The sequence below is a fragment of the Phacochoerus africanus genome, chromosome 1 (genome assembly GCF_016906955.1).
Source record: "Phacochoerus africanus isolate WHEZ1 chromosome 1, ROS_Pafr_v1, whole genome shotgun sequence".
In the NCBI taxonomy this organism is placed as follows: domain Eukaryota; kingdom Metazoa; phylum Chordata; class Mammalia; order Artiodactyla; family Suidae; genus Phacochoerus; species Phacochoerus africanus.
The window spans coordinates 56,292,305-56,314,494 of NC_062544.1; the positions used below are offsets into that span (position 1 = coordinate 56,292,305).

At 42.9% G+C, this 22,190-nt stretch overlaps 1 protein-coding gene across 1 annotated transcript in view; it reads left to right on the top strand.

Annotated features, from left to right (window-relative positions):
- The first annotated feature begins 4,393 nt into the window (after positions 1-4,393).
- LIFR (LIF receptor subunit alpha) overlaps positions 4,394-22,190 on the top strand; it is an 81,649-nt gene continuing 63,852 nt past the window's right edge. Inside the window, exon 1 of the mRNA XM_047766721.1 lies at positions 4,394-4,591. The gene's annotated coding sequence lies outside the window, so the exon portion shown is untranslated. The remainder of the gene's footprint in view (positions 4,592-22,190) is intronic.

Consider the following 22,190-nt stretch of genomic DNA (forward strand, 5'->3'; position numbering starts at 1 on the left):
TGTAGGAACAAATTAAATAATGGGCTTAATATCACCACCGAGAATGGAGTAAATTGCTCTTTTGTGGGATCCATTAGCTCAACTGAGATTATGAGCACAGGATTCTGGGTCTTTGATGGGCTATAAGGAATAACGTAGCATCAGTTTTAATGTCTTGCTTTGCTCCTAAATGACTCTAGACAACAGATAAAGAATATAGAGAAAGAGAGAGAAAAGCAAGGACAGAGGAGAAGGCTTGGTAAGTCAAAAGGAAGAGATAAAAGTTGAGAGGATGGAGGACTGAAAGGTAAGACGCGCGGTGTGAGTGGAGACATATGCGGAAAAAAGAGGATGGGAGAGGTGGGAAGAGAAACAAGAAAATACTGAACAAGAGGAAGACAAGGTTTTGAGATGAAGATTCTGTCAGACCACCATTCATTGGAGCAAATGAGAGGGATGGAGAAGGGGGATAGAGCAGAGGGTGCAGGCAGGGTTTATTCCAGAAAAAGAGGGTTGTGCTAGCTCTCCTCACAGCCCTGGTATGCCCCCCTCCCCAACCCTGGGCTCTGGCTCAGGGAGTTAGCCTTAGCAGCTTGAGGCATTTAAGTTCTCAGAAGCATAAGAATTTTGACAAGATTCTTGAGGTGACTCGTCTTAGGACCCAGGGAGTTAACTAAATGTTAGTCTATCCGGAGAAAGGACCCCCACCTCCCACCCCTTACTCAGGGTTCCTCAGATCAAACAATTAGGTCATGTAGGACAGGAGGTGATGAGCAACCCATAAAAAGGATATCCATTTACTCCTCACAGGCCTCTAAGCTTTACCTACTGAGATTAACAGGATTTACTAAAATCACTACCACATGTAGCCCCCAAACAGGCTCACATGTCTGCTTTGACAGATGTAGAAGTGCTAGTAGAAATGGTAATAATGATAATATTTATTGCTGATATTTGTTGCTTATTCTGTGTCAGGCACATATACCATGCAATCTTCCAAAAGGGATTTGAGGTGCTTTACCATAAAAGATATTCTAAGAGGGGAGGAAAAACTATATATATATATACACACACACATACCTTGTCTGAGGAAAACTATAGTGAAAACACTTAGAGCAGTAAGAGTTTTTATAGAAATTAACTCATTTGTCCTCTCTACTACCCTATGATTGGTACTTTTAATAAATCCATTTTATAAAGAAAGAAACTGGGAAAACCAAGATTTGATATTATATCCTTGGCTTGCCTTCACAGGGCACCACACAAAAATAGTAACTCAGAGTTCTCATTGTAGCTCAGTGGGTTAAGAACCCAACATAGCGTCCTGTGAGAATGCAGGTTTGATCCCTGGCCTCGCTCGGTGGGTTAAGGCTCCAACGTTGCTGTGAGCTGTGGTGTAGGTCACAGACACAGCTTGGATCCTGAGTTTCTGTGGCTGTGGTGTAGGCTGGCGGCTACAGCTCTAATTGGACCGCTAGCCTGGGAACCTCCATATGCCACGGGTGCAGCCCTCAAAAGACAAAAGACAAAAAAAAAAAAAGAAAGAAACAGCACAAATTGTGGGCATAAAATAATTAAAGAAACTAATTCTGCTTATCCAGGAAGTAGTTTAAGTGTAACATTTTGCTGCTTCATTCCCATTCAATTTTAGCTTATATAATCTACCTTCTTCCTTCTAATTATGTAATCATTTCCATTTCATTCTTTGTTTGACAAACATTGAATGAGAACTTCTATGCGCCAGGCTGTTCATATCATACAATATAAATATCAAACAAAACAAATTTATGTTCTGATATTTATTTGGCAACATCGCAGGTCTTTTGTTTAAAAAAAGTAAATATTATATAAAATAGTATTTACAGCAGAGTGGTCTATGACAAGGGAAATAAAAATGGTGTCAATTTCTGCCACTTGAAATTGAGTTGAAATTTCTTTAAGAATCCTCAGTAGTTAATTCACATCTTATACAAGAGTTAAGGAACCTTTACTGCTGTCACCCCAGATAGCAGGACCATATCAAGTGTGGCAGACTGAGTTTCTGTCATCATCAGAATATCGCTAACATTTTTAAAGCCCTTGCTTTGTTACGGAAATATAAAATCTATCATTTCTCATGAAAAGTGTGTATAATAACACCACTCTTACAGTGGTGAGCAGGCCTCAGTATAATGTAGACACTCAGATCCTCCTTAGTAGCTATGGCAAGTTCCTGAGTTTCCTGACCTATGAAATGGGAGTATACATCGGAGGCAAGTTTTCTGAGAAGCTAATTAAAGCATAAGCTTCAAGGCATCTTTCCAGGCCCCCATCCAAAGCCCTGGCAGGAACCCTAGCAATACATTCACGTGGTCATGTTTTTGTACAACTGGCCAAAGTAAGATATTTTAACCACCATCAGCTAAGTCTGAGGTCTCTTTCCACTTGGATATTCCGCTTGTCGCTTTCCCTCATGTTGGGCGGTGCTGGAACAGCTTGGGTGTGCTGCATTGTTTTGTTTTTCTTTTTTCTTTGGGAGGACCACCCAAATTGCATACATTTCAGGCCTCATAAAACCTGCATCTACCCTAAGGTGTAATAACAGTACCTAAGTTACAGGTGTGTTGTGTGGAATAAATGAGGTATAGGATGGTGCCAGACACATAGTGTGTATCCAACAGATAACTATTATTATTCCTCCAAATGTTTATATATATACATATATATATGCGCATGCATAAAACAAAGTCACAGAAGTTAGCATTCTATTTAATATGCTAAGAACTAAACTACATTATTTTTCCCCTTGGAAAGCAATTTTTCAACCCCATGTAGGGGCTGCAACACAATTTTCTTAAACCCTAGCACTTTTGCCTTTGTTGAACCCCTTCCTCCATCAAAAAAATTTAAAATGTTTCCCAAACCACCAAGGACTCAAGGACCAGGGTAACACAAAAAGCAACCTTATGCGTCTTAAACAGGGGTTCAGATACACATAGTAGAAGCATGCTTTGCAAACAGGTTCTTAGGGATAATAGGAAGCATTTAATTTTGGCCTTCAAAATATGCATACAGATGAGGCTGGCTATTGGAACACTAGAGGGGACCTTGTCTTACCCTGAAAACATATTTTTATCTAGGGAGCCCACTTTTCAGTCACTGTACTGGTGGTGTTTTGTGAGCATTTTAGTTACATTATCAACAGGGAAATGTTATTTCAGAAAATAAGCTTCGTTTTGCCAATTTAGAAATTGCTTTGGAATTTCATCCAAAGGTCTCTAAAAAAACACGTTGGCCTTGGTGCTGGTGCATCAAATAAATCACAAATGAAACAAACAAGCTAGCTTCCTATTGAAGGTGTGTCTGCAGAGCCCGGTGACTCTGCGTGCCAGGGGCTCCATCTGGCACATTTCTGAACTTTGCAAAATTAATTGTCGAAGAGAACATCATCAAACGCGTCCGGCATAGAGCGTAAACATCTTCAAACCACGATTCTGCGCCATCAAACGCTCTCCAGCTTATTTCATTTGGTGCCTTACTCTGGAAGAAAATCGAGGCCAAGTGAAACTGCGGAAATGGGAACAATGCAAGGAGGAAAAAAATCTCACCCCATTAAGGGATTTTTTTTTTTTTTTTCTCCGCACAAATAAGCCCACCACGCCTCAGAGGCAAGACTAGGTGGCTCCAGGATATTCTCAGAATGTCCCCGCGGCCCTCTCGGGCTGCACCAGGAGGAGGAAGGTGGCCTGAGCGGCAGCGCCCCAGCCCTTGGGGGCATTTTAGGTAACTCACAAAAACTAAGTAATCGCTCCCCCTGCCCCCGCCCTCCACGCCCAGGCGCAGGGGCTGGTTTTCGTGCACATTTACATAGCTAAAACACTGCCCTACGTTGTCCTCTCCTCTTTTGTTATTTTACAGTGTGCACTAACAAGGTTCTCAGGGCCGCTCTCCTTCATGCTGGGCCGCGTCGCGCTAGGCCGGCCTTCCCGGATCCTTTGCACCAGCTGCGCCGCTCCTTTCCCCGACTCTTCCATGACCTTCCAAGATCGGCCTCGAAACGGGACTCTCCGCGGAAGCACCACCCTCGGCGCTCCGACCTCGCGCACCGCCGCTCTTCTGCTCCCAGCGGCCGCCCGGAGCTGAGCGCCGGACGCGCGCGGCCTGGCCAAGGGGCGACAGCGGGGGCGCGCGGGCGGCTTCCGGCGGGGGCGCGCGGGGCGCGGGCGGCGGGGCGGGGCCGGGGGCGGGGCCGGGGCCAGGGCAGCAGCGCCCCCCGCCGAGCAGCGTGCAGGCACCGCCCCCGCGCGCCGCAGTCTCGGCTGGACAGTCTCGCCAGTGGCCGTGGCCGTTACTGCTGCCTCCGCGCGGCTCTGGCGGCGGCGGCGGCGGCGGCGGCGGCTCCCGAGGCTCGCGGTGGGCAGCGGGCCGCCTCTCGCCTGTGGCCGCCGGGAGAAGCCCAGCGCTGGGACAAGGGAGGCGAGACGGCGGCGGCGGAGGCGGCGGGTTGTGCCCGGCCCCCCTCCTCCGCGCCTCCAGCCCCGGGCGACTGCGGACTCTGGGCAGCCCCCGGGCGGCGGCCGAGGCGGCCAGGCTGACGGCCAGGGATGGCCAGATAGCGGCGCGGGAGCGGCCCGTGAGTGCGGGGAGCGGGTGGGTGCGGTGCGAGAAGTGGGAACCGCGTAGCCTGGAGCCCGGTCCCGTGGGCGCATCGCCGCGAGCGCCCGGTAGTCCGTGCGGGTGGGGGGCAGCGCTCCGGCCGGCTCTGGCCTCGGGGTCGGGGAGCGTCCGAGAGGAGTGACCGGGAGCAATGGGGGGGGGGCGGGGGCTCTAGGTCGCTCCGCTCTCCTCGCGCCCTTGGGCCACCCTCGGCTCCCGGAGGACGCCGGCTCCCTGGCCACGAACTTCTGCTCCACATAGGGCAGTAAGTTCTGAGGCCACAGCTACCTGGGGGATGGGAAGGAGCTTTAATTTTTATTTTCCCTAGCAGATGTAATCATTCGAGTGTTTTCGTGACCCCGTGCCTCTGCTCTTCGTTAAACTAGTTATCTGTACTCATGGTGTATTTGATTTACCTGTATTTTTATGTGCTTCTATGCGAAGGCACTATACTGATTAAATCCAGAGTTAAAGGATTGGCGATGAAAGTTACGCTTCATTAATGATGCCACTTTTAATATGTTGTTTAAAAGGACAGAGCTGGAATCATGAGTTCTGACGGACAGAAAACTCTGCGCTTCAAATGTTGTGACTTTATTCCTGGGCTTGAATAATGTGATTCTCGTCCCCACCTTTGGTTACCAAAAATATATGAGATGTTTTATTTACAGTTGGATACCTGTGTGCCTTTTTGTATGGTGTGATTAATGCAGTCAAATATTGACATATATATACTGTTATTGAATGGCATTTGTATGGAAATGATTTTTTGCATATTTTAATGTGGTCTTTTAAGATACATTTTTCAGCAGAAAGGTTTCAGGTTAAGGTTTGCCTTCCGATTTGCTCATTTTCAGTTTCAGGTTTACTTTTAATTTTAAAAAAACGCTTGGAGTAAAATTAATGTCACTTAGTAGTAACATTTAATCAGGGGTCCAAAAATGATTCCTAGATTAATTTAAAGCAAATCCCCCCCCCAAAGAAAAATTAAGCGTTTGTTTGGTGCAAATGATGCTTGCTCCTTCTCTTAAAGAATGATTTTGCTACAGATCTGAAATCACATTACACTCGTATCAGAGGGTTCGTTGTCTTCTTTGTAGAGGAAAAGAAACCTAAGTGTAGTGTGTTTTTAAAAACACTGTCCTCTTACTTGTATCTTACGTTGACTTTCTGTTTTATAGCCAAGGGGAAGCTGTGTTAATTTGGAGACTTCATTAAGTAGTTACAAGCCCAATTTAAATTTTCCTTCCAAGAACTGATTTGAGGCTTAACTTGCTTTGTAATAGGTGAGATCATAAGCATGGCACTCTCATTAGTAGGGCTGTGAATTCTTTCCTGGGAAATAGGGATCAGGTTCTGTGCTGTTAAAGGGAACAAACCTGTGTGATTTTTGAAAGCTTTAGCTTTTTGATGGTCATCCTTGAATAATATGTTAGTAATGGTATCAATTCAGTGTATCATGTTAATTTGCGGGACAGGCAACCTGAGCACCTGAGGAAGATTCAGTAGATAAAAGAAGCTGTAGAGTAGAAAGTATACCTGTCTGCCCCCAGACCTCACAGCACCCTCTTCTCCCCAGCACCCAGGGTTACTAGTGCCTTGTGTATATCTTTCCAGATAAAGCCTATGCTAGTATAAACATTGTGTATGTGTTCTTTTTATTTGTCTTTCAGCAAATGAGGACACATTGTATACTCTGTTCTGCGCCAGCTCCCCCACCCTCCGCTCCCCCCACAGTGCTAAAATCTTGGCAGTCTTGATATCGGTACCTAAGAGCTGTCTCATTCTCTAACAGCTGCTGAGTACCCCATTAAGAATGAACCATAATTTATTTAACCTCTCTCTATTGAGGGATGTGTAGGTTGTTTCTACTCTTTTGCTATAGAATGTAAGTTTTTGAGGTTTTTAAGTGGATTTCAATTATTCCCAAAGGCTCAAGGGCAGCAATAACTTACTTTTTTGCATCGTGTTCCAGGAAATAAATGCCCCCTCTCTCCAACATACCTTTTGCTTTGATAAAATTCAGAGTGATCCATAAGGATGAGCCATTGAGGCCAGTTACTAAGGTCATAGTCCTTTATTAACACCTTAGCTTTTTGTTTCAATAAAAGAACAGATATAGAAGTTAAGATAACCTGTCAGAAAAAATTCTTAAGAGTTTAACTATTTTGAACGTGGAGAAAAGGCTCATACCTTTGATTCAGTTTAAGAGAAAGACTTTTTGTGTTTCATAAAACTTGTTTGTCATTAGGTGCTAATATTCCTGCCTTCTGTGGATTATCACCATATATCATATTTTAATGTTATAATATGGTTATAAATTGTACACTTTGGGAGAAGGTTAATAATGACTTCTTAAGGAGGAGTATACTTTTAGAAAATATTTGGCCTTTTCTTTTAAATTAAAAATTGAGGTCCCTTAGAGTGCTTTTAAAACAGTAAATTGTAGAAGTAAGACTATTAGCTAGCTAGCACTTGAGCCAAATACATTATAAAATTTGAGTATTAGCCAGTGATGAGGTTTATATTTTCATTATGCTTATTTTTGAGAGTATTTTTAGGACTAATGTAAAGAGCTATAATGACTTTTTTCTTTAACTGACCAAACAAATCTTTTAGCATTTAAGGTGTTGTCTTTCTTTGTTATTTAATACCTGTCATTGTACTACAAAACTGCTAATGTCACCTGTATTTGCTCTTCTTAAATAAGTCTTTACTGAGCAGCTGTGACATTCCAGGCAAGTTTCTAGGGACTGGGAATATAGCAGTGCAGAGGCCAGATAGACTCTGCTGTAATGAGTTTACATCTTAGGGAGATGGACAAAAAGCAGAGAAACAGTAAAGGAGACAATATCAGATGGTGATGAGTGCTGGGGAAGTAATATAATAGGATCACTGTGGCGAAGAGGGGGAGAGTTGGAGCTACTGTCTTAGACTGAGAGGCCCTAGAAGCCTCTCTGAGATACAGAGTTTTGAACAGAAAGTTGAGTGTGTTTTTGGAGATCTGGAGGGATGGTGGCTCCGCCAGAGGGAATGGCATGTGCAAAGGCCCTGCAATGGGATTGAGCCTCGCTTGCTAGAGAAACAAAGGTCTGCCTGTGTGGCTGGAGTTTATGATGAAAAAGTGGCTGTCAGGAGAGAGTGAGTTCTGGGATCTGTGTCCTGGGTGTTTGCCTAGGTCAGGGGGCTCTTAGAAGAAATGGAAGAGACCTGGGTGCTGCTTCTCCAGCTGCTAGAAACTCCAGGAGGCCTGCAGAAACCTGCTTGTTCCTGGTTGCTTTCTCTGTGCCTGGAACAGCCTTGGTCAGGAGGGGCTGTGAATATTTATCAAATTAATGGATAATTAGAGAGTTTAAAAGATAATCTTGCCTGGCTTTGGTCAAAATACCTAGATTTGGGAGCCTTACCTAAGCTTTCCATCTTGGGTCTGGCCCTTGACATTACCAAATCTATTCCACTAGTAACACATCCTCGCAAATTATTGCTTTAAGTCAGCTGCATTTGATTTCTGTTCCCTGAAATTCAAGGATGAAGCCTTAAAAACGTGCGTAATCTTCCAGGATGTTATGGTGATTTCTGAGTAATTTAATCAGAAGCTCCATCTTTGATTTCCATGAATTAGCCATTTGCTAAAGTGTAGAATTTTCAGAGATGCCTTTTTATATAGCAAATGTTTTAATCCTTTTGGGCAGATGACAGACCAGTGAGCACATAAAATATATGTACTTTATGCAGGTACATTTTATTCTCACAGGAACAATGTGTACATGTTCTATTTTAGGGAGTATCAGGAACTATGGTATTTCCTTTTCCCAATTTCTAATCCGTTTGTCATTCTAAATATATGTTCCTTTATATTAACTAAAAGCTGAGGAAGTGAGTTTTGTTCCAAGAAGTTGTTATACTTGCATAATAAGAATCTGTTATCTTTTTCTTAACTGTGACTTTTAAGCTCCTGTTCAATATCAGGTGTTTCGTAATCTTTCAGAATGAGGGTTTTTGATGTATTTCCTACCCTAATTGGTTGACACCTGAACCCAGTCAGTTGTTCCCATTTAGGATAATTTTACCTTCCTGCATTCTCTTCTCAGCCCTGTGCTCACATTGTGTAAAGGATGGATTTTTATTCTGTGACTGTGAAATCTTAAGTCAGGTCACTTTTGCCTTTTGTCACCCTCCTTACAGTGGAAGCTCTTCAGGCAAATTGCAGAAGCCTGTAAGCATCTGTTTTATAGGTCAGTGGTACATTTGGAGGCTTAGATGCTTGAGTTGAAGTACTTTTACTACAACCTTTATATTTTCTTTGTGAACTTATAGAGATGCAGGAGTTCCAGATTTGTCTTTCATTGTCTAAAATTTACCACACAGACATTCCTACCAGTCCTGGCTGCTGCTGCTGCCTTATGAGCAAAGGTTGTATTTATCAGATACTGTTTTATGCTTTTATGTTGGAAGTTGAAGTAAAACTTCTGGTGGGTAATTTTTCATGTATTTTTCAAAGAGATGAGAAAATCTGGGTTCTTACCCATTCTTCTGGTTTGTAGGGCAGGTACAGAGGAAGATGTGGAATCATCCTGTGTGCCCATAGCTAAGAATATCTATCTGTAATATTAAGTGGCAGTATCCTGGAAGACCACAAGAAGGTGCTAATACTTCCAGAAAGCATATGCCTCTTCCCTAGGTGGTGACTTGGATACTAAGGCCCCTTGCCTTCCTCTAACTTCTTGCAGCAGCAGGCTTCTCCAAGGAGACCCTGGATCAGAGGACAGTTGAAATGGTGGTAGCAGGAACATGTGGTGCAAAATAACAAGTGGCGGCAGAAATAACGCTTCCCATTTCTAATATTGGAAATGCTGGTGGGCAGAGAATTGTAGGCGTTCTGTAGACAGAATGTACCTTTGATTGGGAGTGAGGGTAAGCTGGAGAGATGTAAGACTCCACCACCACGACTTCAGTGCTGCAATTGCCAGCATGTCACCTTAAAGCTGGGTGCCAGCCTTCCCATCCACAGGCTTGGAGACCTGCTGCCATACCAGTGGGTCCTGTTTCACATTTCATGCCATTGTATTTATAGTGCAGTACAACAGCGAAGGAGGCAAGAATGTTTTAGTATCCTCTTCAAAGAAACAGTTAAAGGGTGAGAGGATAAGTATTCATCTAACGGAATCTTATCCTGTGTTATTCTTTGAACTTACCTGGATCACTGAAATTTTACTGTAGATGTTAAATTTGGGAGGAGATTGACTGAGAACCTGGTTCTGACTTCAGAGGAAGAACTCTATAGAACTTAAAATGCAAAGTGCTTAGGAAAAATAGGAGCTTGAGCATTCAAACAAAACCAAAGAAGGGGCCTCAGATCATCTGGTCAACTTTTTAAGTTTACAGATAGAAAAACCAAGCCCCAAAGGTGTTCTGATTTACCCAAGAATTTGGTGGTTCCAGACTGGCCCCATAACCATAATTTGCAGATTCCTAACTGCAGGGTTCTGAGCTACCTCTGGAACAGCAGGAAATGGATAGGGTTCACTGCCTAGAACAGTAGACATGCAGCCCAGAGTAGACATGCAGGTATTTGTTGAATAAATGAATACATAAGAGAATTTTGAGAACCTAAAATTGCTACATTAGCTATAAGATGGTACCTATAGGACTATACAGTTTCATGAGTTTCTTGTTAAACAATAGCGCATGTTGCCATTAAACCCAAACTGTTAAAACTAATATTAGGCAGATGGGCAAGAGAAGATGTGAAGTTTTACACATGTCACTTGGCACATGTCACTAGATTTTCCTGGTGTCGCTAGATTGTCTAATATTCTGTTCGGTCTGCCAGGATGTGGTGTCATTCAGGTTTTATATTTTGTATTTGAAAACATGTACTTTAAAATCTAGCATTTGTTGTCTGAATTGTTTGCTGTTTTTCTAGATATGTTTTATCAATAGCTTTGCTATTTTAAAACTTTGGGCCATAGAGTGATTTGATTGTTTTAAAACAAATCTGGCTAACCCTTGGGTTTTGGGAATTGTCACTTTCAAATGCTGCTGGTGGGTATTTCAATTGTTATAACTTTCCAGGAGGACAATTTTGTATTACTCATCGAAAGCCTCAAAAATGTGCCATGTCCCTTAGTCAGGCATTTCCACCACTAGGAATTTAAACTAAGGAAAAAAAAATAAAGCATGTGCATAGAGACCAATCTATAGCAGTGGTTCTCGCCTACACAAGGCATGTGGGCACCGTATTCCTGTCAGTAGCCTTGGTGGGAAGTCCATTTAGTGGGGTGTCTCAAAATCAGGAGACTTGCTCTCCCAAGTTTGGAAAAAACTCATCATCAGATTCTGGTGACCTCCTCAGAAAGTTTACCAAGAAACTCAACCTCTAGTTTGTGAAAATGATTTTGGGGCTTTGTTTGTGATAGTTCTAAGCTAAAAACAACTTAAATGTTCAATAATAGGGAGATTGATTACATAAATTGTGGTATATACATGTAATGGAAAAGCCTTTCTTTGTTGACAGTGATATATTCAAATTTGTAAACTGAAAAAGCAGATTGCAAAATAGCACGTGTAAATTGACCTAAGGTTTGTTTTTGGAGAAAGAGGAAGAGAGAGAGAAAGGGAGGAAGGGAGAGAGCGCACACAGTTTTCTACCTATAATGTAAGAAAATGCAAGGAAGACTGTATAGAGAATGCTAGGTGAGACCATCTCTCTATGTGTTGAAATTACAGGTGACCACAAGTTTTGTTTTCCTGGATTTCCAATATGTAAAGCATATTATGTAGTAAAGGGAAGGAGAACCGATCTCCTTTCTCATTTGCTGGTTGTATGAACTGGGGCAAGTTTTGTGTCTGATTTTTTTACCTGTAAAATGGGAATAGTAATATCCAGCTCAAGGTACCTGCCGGTAGTGTTAGATGAATGTTACCTTGCCCTCTCTGTTCTGTTATGACTGATGCCAATAATCTTATTATTTCTTTTTCCCACTCTTTTTAGGGCCACACCCACAGCATATGGAAGTTCCCAGGCTAGGGGTCGAATCAGATCTGCAGCTGCCGGCCTACACCACAGCCACAGCCACACCAGATCTGAGCCATGTCTGCACCCTACACCATAGCTCATGGCAACGCCGAATCCTTAACCCACTGAGCGAGGCCAGGGATTGAACCTGTGTCCTCATGGATACTACTAGTCAGATTCGTTACCACTGAGCCATGACGGAGACTCCCAATAATCTTATTAATACAGGATTTCTAAGCAGAATAGTATAACTTATATCAAACTGTTATAAAAAGCATTTTAGGATCTGACAAAATATTGCTTCCAGTCACTGGGAAATATTTTGTTGAATTTTTGTTTACTTTAAAACTGAAATGCTTTCCATTGCCAAGAAATTTTATTTTGAATCAAAGGCATTTTTTTCCTTCTGTTGTCTTTTGTCCTTTTTTTTTTTTTTTTTTTTTTTTTTTAGGGCTGCACCCATGTTATATGGAGGTTCCCAGGCTAGGAGTCTAATCGGAGCTGTTGCTACCGGCCTACATCAGAGCCACAGCAACGCCAGATCTGGGCCGCATCTGCAACCTACACCATAGGTCACAGCAACGCCGGATCCTTAACCCACTGAGCGAGGCCGGTGATTGAACCTGCGACCTCATGGTTCCTAGTTGGATTCGTTTCCACTGCGCCATGATGGGAACTCCTATCCTTCTCTTGTCTTCAATAGTACTATATGAGAAATTCTTAAAGGTCAGGGTCCAGTCTTCTTTCCTGTTATTGAGTTGCTGAAATGTGATTGATTCATTCATTAGCAACTATTAAGGGTCTTTTTTACCCCCAGCTAGTGGGTAGGCATCAGATACAGCAGCCCTCACCACCTGAATGATATGGAAAGTGACCAGAGCAGTTCAGGGCCAGGAGGCGCACATGCTCAATAAACCGCTGTTACTACAGTTGACAGTCAAGTAGGCCTCCTTTCCTCTCACTTTTCAGTGAACACAAATATCACCTCCTGCTTGTTTCACAAAATACAGGAGGAGCAGATGAGGGTTATTTCACCTTGACATTCACTGATGATTTAGTGATGACTTATACATGTATGAGAATATCTAGGCTAATAGTCTTAAAATTGCTGGTATATATCTTCTGTGAAGGACATGCCTTTTTGAGATTATCTTGCATAAAATTATTGTGATAGATTTCTACCAATACGTTTAGGATGAACCGAATTCATGGATATCCCATTTGAGAAATTCTAGCACGTGGTCTCACTGAGGATGAGGACAGTAAAGCATGTAGTTTAAAATAAGGTTTCCATTTGACAGTGTATAAAAATACATTAATTCTATAATTTGTTCCTTGTGTAGGGAAGTTATTTTAAAGTTGGCAACAGCTGTAAGTATTTTGACATAAAGTAAATGGTCAGTAGTCATGAAAGATGTCTCATAACCTTCATGACAAATACTGACCTTGTGTTTTATTTCCCCCATGCAGTCTAATAAAAGAAGTTGGTTTCATAGTTGGAGCCGCTACTAAAGCCAACATTTAATTCTTCCTTTATGTCACATTTCTTCTGTCTATAGCCCTGCTTTCCATGGCCCACCCTACTCCCCTGGCCTCCACTGGAACCAGCGGTTAGCTTTCTTTTTTTAGTTGGGGGCGGGAGGGGTCACAGCAAAATACTCTCTCCTGAGATGTACTGGGTTATGTAGTAGTAACTAGAGAGCAACCAAGCTGTGTGGACCTACAGACATGGAGTTTAGCCAACTTACTCTTTCTCAAATGCCAGCTTCAGTAAAAGTACAGATAACTCTGTTTGGGAACTTTTCAGCTCACAAATAGTCAAAGTTGTGATTGCTGTGATCATGCATCCCGTGGGCTCTATTGTTGGGCTCAAAAACTCGAAAGCTCATGGGGACAGAGAAGTTCACATAACATTGCTGAGTAGGTCTGATCTGCCCTTTGTCTCTAAGCTTTCGATAGAAATGTTAAGAAATATTTTACTTTCTTAATTCTATTTAAGATAGATAAGAATGATCAACTAGATGACATGACAACTGAAATTTGTCTGGGGACCAATAAGGAAGGACACTGAGGAAGGCTAGATCTGGAGCAATGTAGGCTGAGTTTTGAAGGACGAGTTGGTGTTTGTTAAATGGACAGGGAAGAGTGGAGTGGGAAGGACAAGAATTCTGGGTAGAGGGTACAGTGTGTGCAGTGACACAGAGGACAACAAAGCCTGGCATATCTGCCAGTGTGGGGCAGAGGGTGGAGGTAGGTGGCCTGAAACAGTGGCATGAAACAGCAGAGAGGCCTCGTGCCATGCTGAAAGTTGGTCCCTTCTCTGTGGGCTAGGGAGAGCTATGGAAAATTTTAGCATGTGAGACTGGTGTTTCAGCCATGTGAGACTGGTGTTTCAGGTTGTGTCATGGAGGCTTGGGAATCCAGAGACCAGTGAGCAACCTGGCAGTCGTGCAGACAGAACCGACAAAGCCGCCGCAAGGCCCCAGCCAGCCCCAGTCCCAGAAGTCTGTCATTATCGTCCTAATAATGTCAAGGCAGTGACACTCGCAGTAGTAATGACTCTGCTCTTCTCATGCTCAACCCATCATGCCTTTTTCTTAACACTTTTGATTGAACTTAAATAGTGAAAAGGCACTCATTGTGTTTAAAGGTATCAAACACAGATTTCTTGATGCCTTACCTTTAAGGTGCTAAATGATCAAGGGGTCCCTAAGTGTGAGTGGAGTTATAAAACAGAGTAGGCAAAGTAGGAGTAATGAAATAGCCACTTGAGCTGAAGATGTTGGCCAGAAGGCACAGACTTTCGGTTATAAGATGAGTAAGTTCTGGGGATCTATAGTTAATAATAATGTACTGTAACCTGGAAATGTGCTATGAGAATAGATCTTCAGCATTTCTATCACACGCAGAAAAGAAGGCCTCTGTGTGTTGGTAGATGCTTCGTTAGCTGAATTATGTAATCATTTCACAGTGCACATATACATCTATCAAGTTATCACGTTGTGTACTTCAAGTATATGCAGTTTTATTTGTCAGTTATACCTCAGTAAAGCTGAGGGAAAAATAGGGAGTAGACTGCACTTTTGGAGAGATGTGCTAAAAACACTTCAAGTAAGACTTATATTGAAACAAGAATTTATAATAATTTGGGTAGTAATGAAGACAATAATAATAGCTTATGTTTCATGTTAATGATACCTTGGTGTTGGATTATCTACTTATTTTTAGAGTAAAAATGAATCCTTCAATTTTTTTTTTCTTTTTAGGGCTGCACCCGAGACATATGGAGATTCCCAGGCTAGGGGGTCCAGTTGGAGCTACAGCTCCTGGCCTGTGCCACAGCCGCAGCAACTCAGGATCCAGTCCACGTCTGCGACCTACACCACAGCTCATGGCAATGCCATATCCTTAACCCACTGAGCAAGACCAGGAGTTGAACCTGCATCCTCATGGATACTAGGCGAATTTGTTTCCATTGTGCCAGAACAGGAACTCCAAATCCTTCAGTTTTAATACCACTGAAAGACAGGATTTTAGATATTGTGATAAAATGAGACAAAAGAGTTGTCCCACTTCTTGTTATTCTGGCAGTTTGCATTGTGTTAATGGCCCATCTCACTAACCATCTTTTGGTGTTTTTCCTGCATGTTGCTGCTAAATCATATCTCCTCCAAACTGTATTTGTTCATTTTCTCTGTGTTATTGTCATCATCATCGTCATCATCATTTTATTTGGGACCTTGAAATTATCAATGCTAAATTTATCTTCTTGGATTAGTTTGTTAGATTAACTTCTTAGAATCCTCGTTATTACATCCAATATATTTATTTTCTTTTTTGCTCATTTTTTTGGTCCACAGATTGATGAGTGTGATTCCTGTATTTCCCTCCAGTTCATTAATGAAAGTGTCCAGAAAAACAGAACCCTGTCATGTCTGTCCAAAGTCTTTATCCCAGGTTGGCAGCATCCCATTTTAGACCCTTTGAGTAAGATTGATCGCGGGGTGAAAGAGCCCCCTTCACTTTTTTATATACAACTTGAATCTCTTTATCTTGCTCTCGAATATCTTTCAGGTGTTACAGACGGTCTTGTTCAAAGCCAGATATTTCGTGTCTGTTTCTGACACTGGCTTTCCCAGTCCAGTGGCCTCATCAAGTAAGGGGTGAGGTGGGGCTGAGCTACGTTGCATTAGGGTCTCTTTCCTAATGAATTTTGTAATCTTATGTGGGGTCAGTGTCAAGCTCACATGTCTCTGGTCTGTAGAACCCACTATCTTGATAGAAAGCCCCTTTCCAAAATAGTATTGACAAATGCCAGTTAGTTCAGGTTCTGTTGTATTTTTCATTCTCTGTGCAATCTTCTGTGGAAGACTCAAGTAAATGTTAGGTCAATGCTCTACTTTCACATTCTTAGAAGACCCTGTAACCCTGGTCCGAAGCAAAAGATTTTTGTTTCTTTTCTTTTCTTTCTTTCTTTCTTTTTTTTTTTTTTGGAGAATTATTTGTATTCTAAAATGCTGCTTATGATTTAGGGATCTGGGATTGAGTAATATGATCAATTAAAAAAAAAAAGCCCATTTCAATTCTTTTGGAGAGGAGAACTTTCAGATTCTAACCCCAAAGAATGTTAAGGAAACATTCAGGCACATTTTAGTCACTATCTGCCCTGAAATATAAATCTTCAAACAGTTTATATTTTAAGATTATTTCAACAGCAAGACAAGAATTTTTTTATGCCAATACGTTTTGAAACAGGTTGTTAACTGGTGCCCTAAGAACTGTATTTGGCCTGCAGATGCGTTTTATTTGGCTCACATAATGTTTTTTAAAACATTGGGATTAGTTGCCAGCATTTAAAAATAAGGAAATTTCACAGTTTAAAAAAACCCTTGCATTTCTGGCCCTTTATGAAAACCTTGACAGTCTTTGACTATACCAGATGCTTGTCCCTACACAGTGGTAGTAATACTGACGACATAGCCAGCTAGGTGCCTGCTGCAGCCCTCCCCTCCTCATTGCCTTTCCCAGGCCACTGTTGCTCCCTTTATCAGCCGGGCCCTCAGTGTGTGTGAGCCCGCACCTGCTGAGTCGAGAGCTAACCAATCAAAAGCGTTGGAAGAACAGTAAGAGAGTAGCTTTTTGCTATTTTGTTCCCTGACAGTAACTGCCTGACATCTGTCCTGATGCGGTGGTTGGAAGTGCTTGGTAAAAGCATCTTGGGTTTCCATGAGGAACTGCACTCAGCTGGGCAGGGGTGGGGGAGCAGCCTTTCTGCTCACAGTCTACATCTCATCTCCTCGTTCATAGACATGACAAGCAAGATGTCCTAGGAAGACAACAGCTGTGAATTTCTTACGACATTTAAAGGAGGGCAGGTAGGCCCTGGGTCACACCTATGTGGTTTTAGAGGTGTTGGGGGTTTTGGCCAAGGTTGCATGCCTGGATTGGGGGGCTGCGGATGGAGCCCCAGACTCCTGACTCCGGCTCATTGAGTTTTTCGCTTCTCATTTTTCAGTTTAGTGTAATGGTCTGGAGATGAGATCTGTAGTCAGCTCTGGATTTTAGTCCAAGTTCTACTGTTGACTAGCTGTGCAACCTTCATCAAATGTCTAAAAACTCTTTGTGCCTGATTTCTCTTGTTATAAAAGGGGGAGAATAATGATACTGACCTCATAGGGTTGTCATGGGAATTAAACATAATAATTGTATTTAAAGAACATAAAATAGTGTCTTGCCTATAATAAACAGTACATAAACAATGCATGATATCTGAAAAATAGTATTTATGAATTCCATATTATGGTAGACTTAGCTAAAACCAGCATTTCAACCTCTCAAAACTATTACGTAATTATTAATTTTTTCCTCTTAGAGTTTAGAAATGGCTTTAAGGAGAGTTTTACTACATCTGTTTTTTTAAAAGCCTCAATGGGAAAAGAGGATGGGAGGAGGGAAAGAATAATCTTCATAATACCTGTTGTGATACGATAAATCACCAGAGAGCAGCAGGAACATGAAGAGGCCGCCAGTATCTGACGCAGTGGTCTGTGAGCATAGAGAGGCAGAAATGCGCCAGGGACCGAGTAGGGTGCCGTTGGTGTGACAACCTCCTGATGTTTGGCCTGGACTTTGAAAGAAAGATGAGATGGAGATGGAAATGCTCTTCAGAGCCAGGCAAGTCACTGTGGAAGATGGATTTCGGGAAGCCCCTGTGGAGGCCATGGGATGAATTAAGTAGTGGTTTAAATGCCCGCTGCTGGAGATGCCGATGAGGGCCTGCCAGAGCAGTGGGGATGGAAGAAGGGGTGGGTGTTGGAGCAGAGTCAAGGTGTGTTTGGGAGGGAGAAATGGTGAGTGGGTGGAAAGGGTAAGGAAGGAGGAGGAGTTGATTGTGACCCAGGAGAAACTGGTGCCTTGAATGGGGACTTGTCAAGGGGCAGGTTTGGAAGGGAAAGTGAGTTTAGTTTTGCATGTGTGGAGTTTTGGGGGAAATCTTGTGAAATATCTGAGTGAATATGTAGCATCAAAGTATTTTGTCATTTCTGAAAGACCTCATTTGAGTGGATTTGTGCAGGTAAGAAAGAAACTGTCCGGTAGATAGTTAATCTGTAACCGGGAAGGTAACAATCCTGGAAATACATAGTTAGATGTCATTACTTAGGAGTGATGGTTAAAGCCACAAGAATAGAGGGTGCTGTTCCGTGGAGCAGTGTGGGGTGAGGGAGTAGGGGGTTAAAGGTGTTCCACCAAGGAAGTTGAGAAGGAATGGTATCCTAATGGCATCTCCAGTCAGTGGGGGAAGGAATGGGTTATTTAATAAACAGTGTTGGGACAAGTGGTGGCCTTTGGTGGAGGAAGGGGAAAGCTAGGTCTCCGGCTCATACTGTTCACCAAAATTACTTTCATATGGATTAAAGCTAAAAAAGTCTTAATTGTACTTGAAGACAGTAAAGATGACAATATATCTAATCTTAGCATGAGAAAGAAGTTTACATTCAGAAACCATAGAGCACAAAATTGAGAAATCTGTCTTAATAAAAGTCAAATAAAAACCTCACTGGAAAGTAAGAGAACAAACTGAGAAATGTATGTGTACTGTGTATTATAGAGTTAATATTTATATAATATTTCTTTCTAATTGAGCAGTAAGGAACAGATTATTGCCTAATTTAAAAGACAGGCAAACGGTAGAATAAATAGTTTATAAATAAAACATTGCAAATTACCAGTAAGCTAGAAAACATATTTTGATTACATAAGCAAGGAAATGAGACTTATGGCTAACAGTCAGAAGAGATTAAAATGGAATAAAAACAATAACCCTTGATAGTAGTGAGAGTGTGAAGAGGCATGAACTGGGGAGTGGAGCTGTTCCTAGTTCTTTTTGAAGATAAACCTATATCTTACTTTCTTGCATGTTAAAGAGCTCTTACATGTTTTTGAGCAAGAAAGAATATTCTTCGGGTTGTTTCTTGAGTAGTAGAGTGTTTCACCCTTGTGATGGAAGGAACAGACAAGTTCATTTGTCTGCTGGGGACTTGTGGACATTTACTGAAGGCTGTTGAAGACTCTCAACAACCCAGCTGAGGTGAGAGTTGAGTGGACAGATGTCCCTGTGCTATAGGGGGGAGGGCCTTCTGGGGCCTCCTGAAGTGGGGGCGGGAGGCATTGGAGCATGGAGAACAGAGCCGTGGTTTGAGGGAAGGCCTAGGGCCTGTGAGGGAATGGAGGTTTGGGGGCTGCAGGTCTTCAGCTCCACCGCAGAGGGGATTGGAGGCCAACGGCTGGTGGCCCCTGGAAGGGCTTGGTCTGCTGGGTTGAACAGGGGCTTGGAGCAGCGGGAACCTTTGGAGGATTTTAAGCACTAGAGCAATGTACTCACATCTGTTTTGACATGCCGAAGATGATAAGGAACAGGCTGTTGGATTAACAGGGAAGTCCTTGCTGGAATGAAGACCAGAACCAACAGAGAGGAGTGTAAGGATCCTGAGGGAAAAAAAATCTAGGTGACAGTGTGTAAAAAATTCCTAGGAAATTCAGAAAAACATAAGCTAGATTCTTATATCATAGCAAAAGTTGAATTTCAGCATTATTCCCCTCCACGCAGAATGTGGACTCAAGGATGGAGCTGTAGAGCTGTCCTCTAATTTAATTCCCAAACTTCTTGGTTCACAGTGTCCTTGTGTTTCATTAATGTTATTACAGTGCCCCCAGGTCAAAAGAAATACCTAACAGTTCTTTTTATCGAGTAGTTAGGTCCAAACAGCTTAGTAAGTATTTATGACCTGACACTTCAGTAGCATATCAACTTAAAAGAAATAATACTTTTATTTCATTCTTAAAAAGCTACATCTGTGAACCTGCTGTGTATTGCACAGCTTCTCAAATCTTGGAAACAGATTCGGCACTGCCACCCTCATTTCCATTTCTCCATTGGTTTTTGGGGTGGTACTTGTGTTTTATCACAGCATCCAAGCCTTCCCTCCCAGTTCACAAAGATATGATGTCACCGAGAGGAATGCAGCATGACCTAGTGCTGAAACCCAACTACTTTGAGCTAAAGGTTCTCACAGGGTTGGACAGATGTCGCATTGTTTACTCTGAAAATTTACAATATACTCTGGTACCCCACATCTTTTGCTTTTGTGCCTTGGGGCATCTCCATGCCTGGTTCAGGAACCATAGCTCTAACTTTTGTTCTCAGTATTGGCCTACTTGGGTTACTGTGAAGCCTGGCGGTCAAAGACAGTATGCAGACATACACATTTATTTACGTCTCGGGATTCATTGACCCATCAGCCAGCTTCGAGTTTTGAGTGGCTGCTGTGCTTGGACACTGAGGGGAGACGGGGTGCTTACTGTGAACAGAGACAGTGTTTCCTCTCAAGAAGCTTCCAGTCTACCAGAGGAATTACAGAATTGGGAAGGGTCAGCAGTCTTTTCTGTAACAGGCCAGGTCGCCGATATTTTAGGTCTGCTGGCCTTGTGGTCTCTGTGGAAGCTGTTCAGGCCCAACACGGAATTGTGCAAATAGCCCTGGACAGCACTTAAGCAGATGGGTGTGGCTGTGTTCTAGTAAAACTTTATTTACAAAAACAGAGGCAGGTGGAATCTGATCTACAGGTCAGTTTGTGCAACCCCTGTGATGGAGATGTAATTACATGTCCTAGAAGCAGGGGAAGGAGCAGTAGACCAGGGGAATCTGGGAAGGTATCAGGGAGGTGATGAGGCGCTCTCCCTGCCTCCCCCCAGGAGTCCCCCAGGCGAGTGGAGGAGAGGGGGCTGAAAGAGTTACAGAGGGAATTCCAGGCTGAAGGAAGACAATGCCAATATAGTCCTGAAGGGGTCTGGCACCTGGGAGAATGGGATCAGTTTTAGTGTGAACGGGAGTGAGATCAGAGGGGAGGTACAGGGCTTCTTTCCTGAGTTAAAACTCTGTTCTCATGTATCATTTTTCTCACTTTTTGTTTTCTACCTCATTTTTCGGTGAATCACATCCTCTAGTAGCCTCCAGAGAATGGCTGCATGGAAGGAATCTCTTTTGAGATCTGGGATGTCTTAATAAAATATATGTTATTCTCTCAATTAGTAGTTTGGATGAGTATGGAATTCAAGTGTGAAAACAATTTTCACTCAGATTTTAGAGGATGTTCTCGTTCGCTTTCAGTGCTAAGGAGTATTCCTCCCCCACCCCGAGAGTATTTACTGACCACACTGCCAGTGTCTCCTGTACACACCTTCCCCATGTGACAGTGGGGGGCTTGTCAGATCAGGGGGCTGTTCCCTTGCTGCACCCATTCCTGGGCCCTATATGGGAACTCTGCCCCTCCCCCCCCCCAAGCTTTTCTGATCTTCTTTTATGCAATTATCCTGGGTGCTGTACTTTGGAAGGAGTCTTTTTCGCTGTGCTGGGTACTGGGTGGGCTCTTTGAGGGCTAGAATTTTGTATTGAAAATGGATTCTTTGTACGTCTTTGTTATTGCAGTTGTCTCTTAGAACACTGCTTCCTTCAAGCTTCCTGCTTCTAAAACCTTTAACTCTCCCTACATAGTCTGGTCTCAATCTGCCTTCCCAAACTGAGCTTCTGGGTCCAGCCAGGTGGGGGTTTTTCATGGGTATGTCTCTCATTTGACTTCAGTCCCCTGCCTTCCCTTTAATGATACCATGGAGTCTACCTACCTGTGAGGTTTGTTCCTGAAAAGCCTTTCAGAGGGTGGTGCTTGAGGAACTTAAGTTCCTGTGACTAGGAAAGAGGTTGCTGGTCAGTTTTCAAATAACTTTTCTTTTAATCTTCCCCAGTAGAAACCAAGAAAGAAAGGGACACTAAGGCAGATGGGAATTGGCTCTAGAACACTGCCTTCCTTCCATCTGGCTTCCCTTGCTGGCATGAGCGCCCAGCACCTCCTCTCTGTAGACTCAGGAGCCTGCTAGCACATCTATTTTGCTGTCTTGTAGTTAGGCAGTTTTTCTCCCTCCAGTGTCTCATTCCTTCGAGAGTTAGCGACTAGGGAGTTATCTCACTGAGGTGACAAGGATAGAGAGGCTTTGAGCCGTCTTT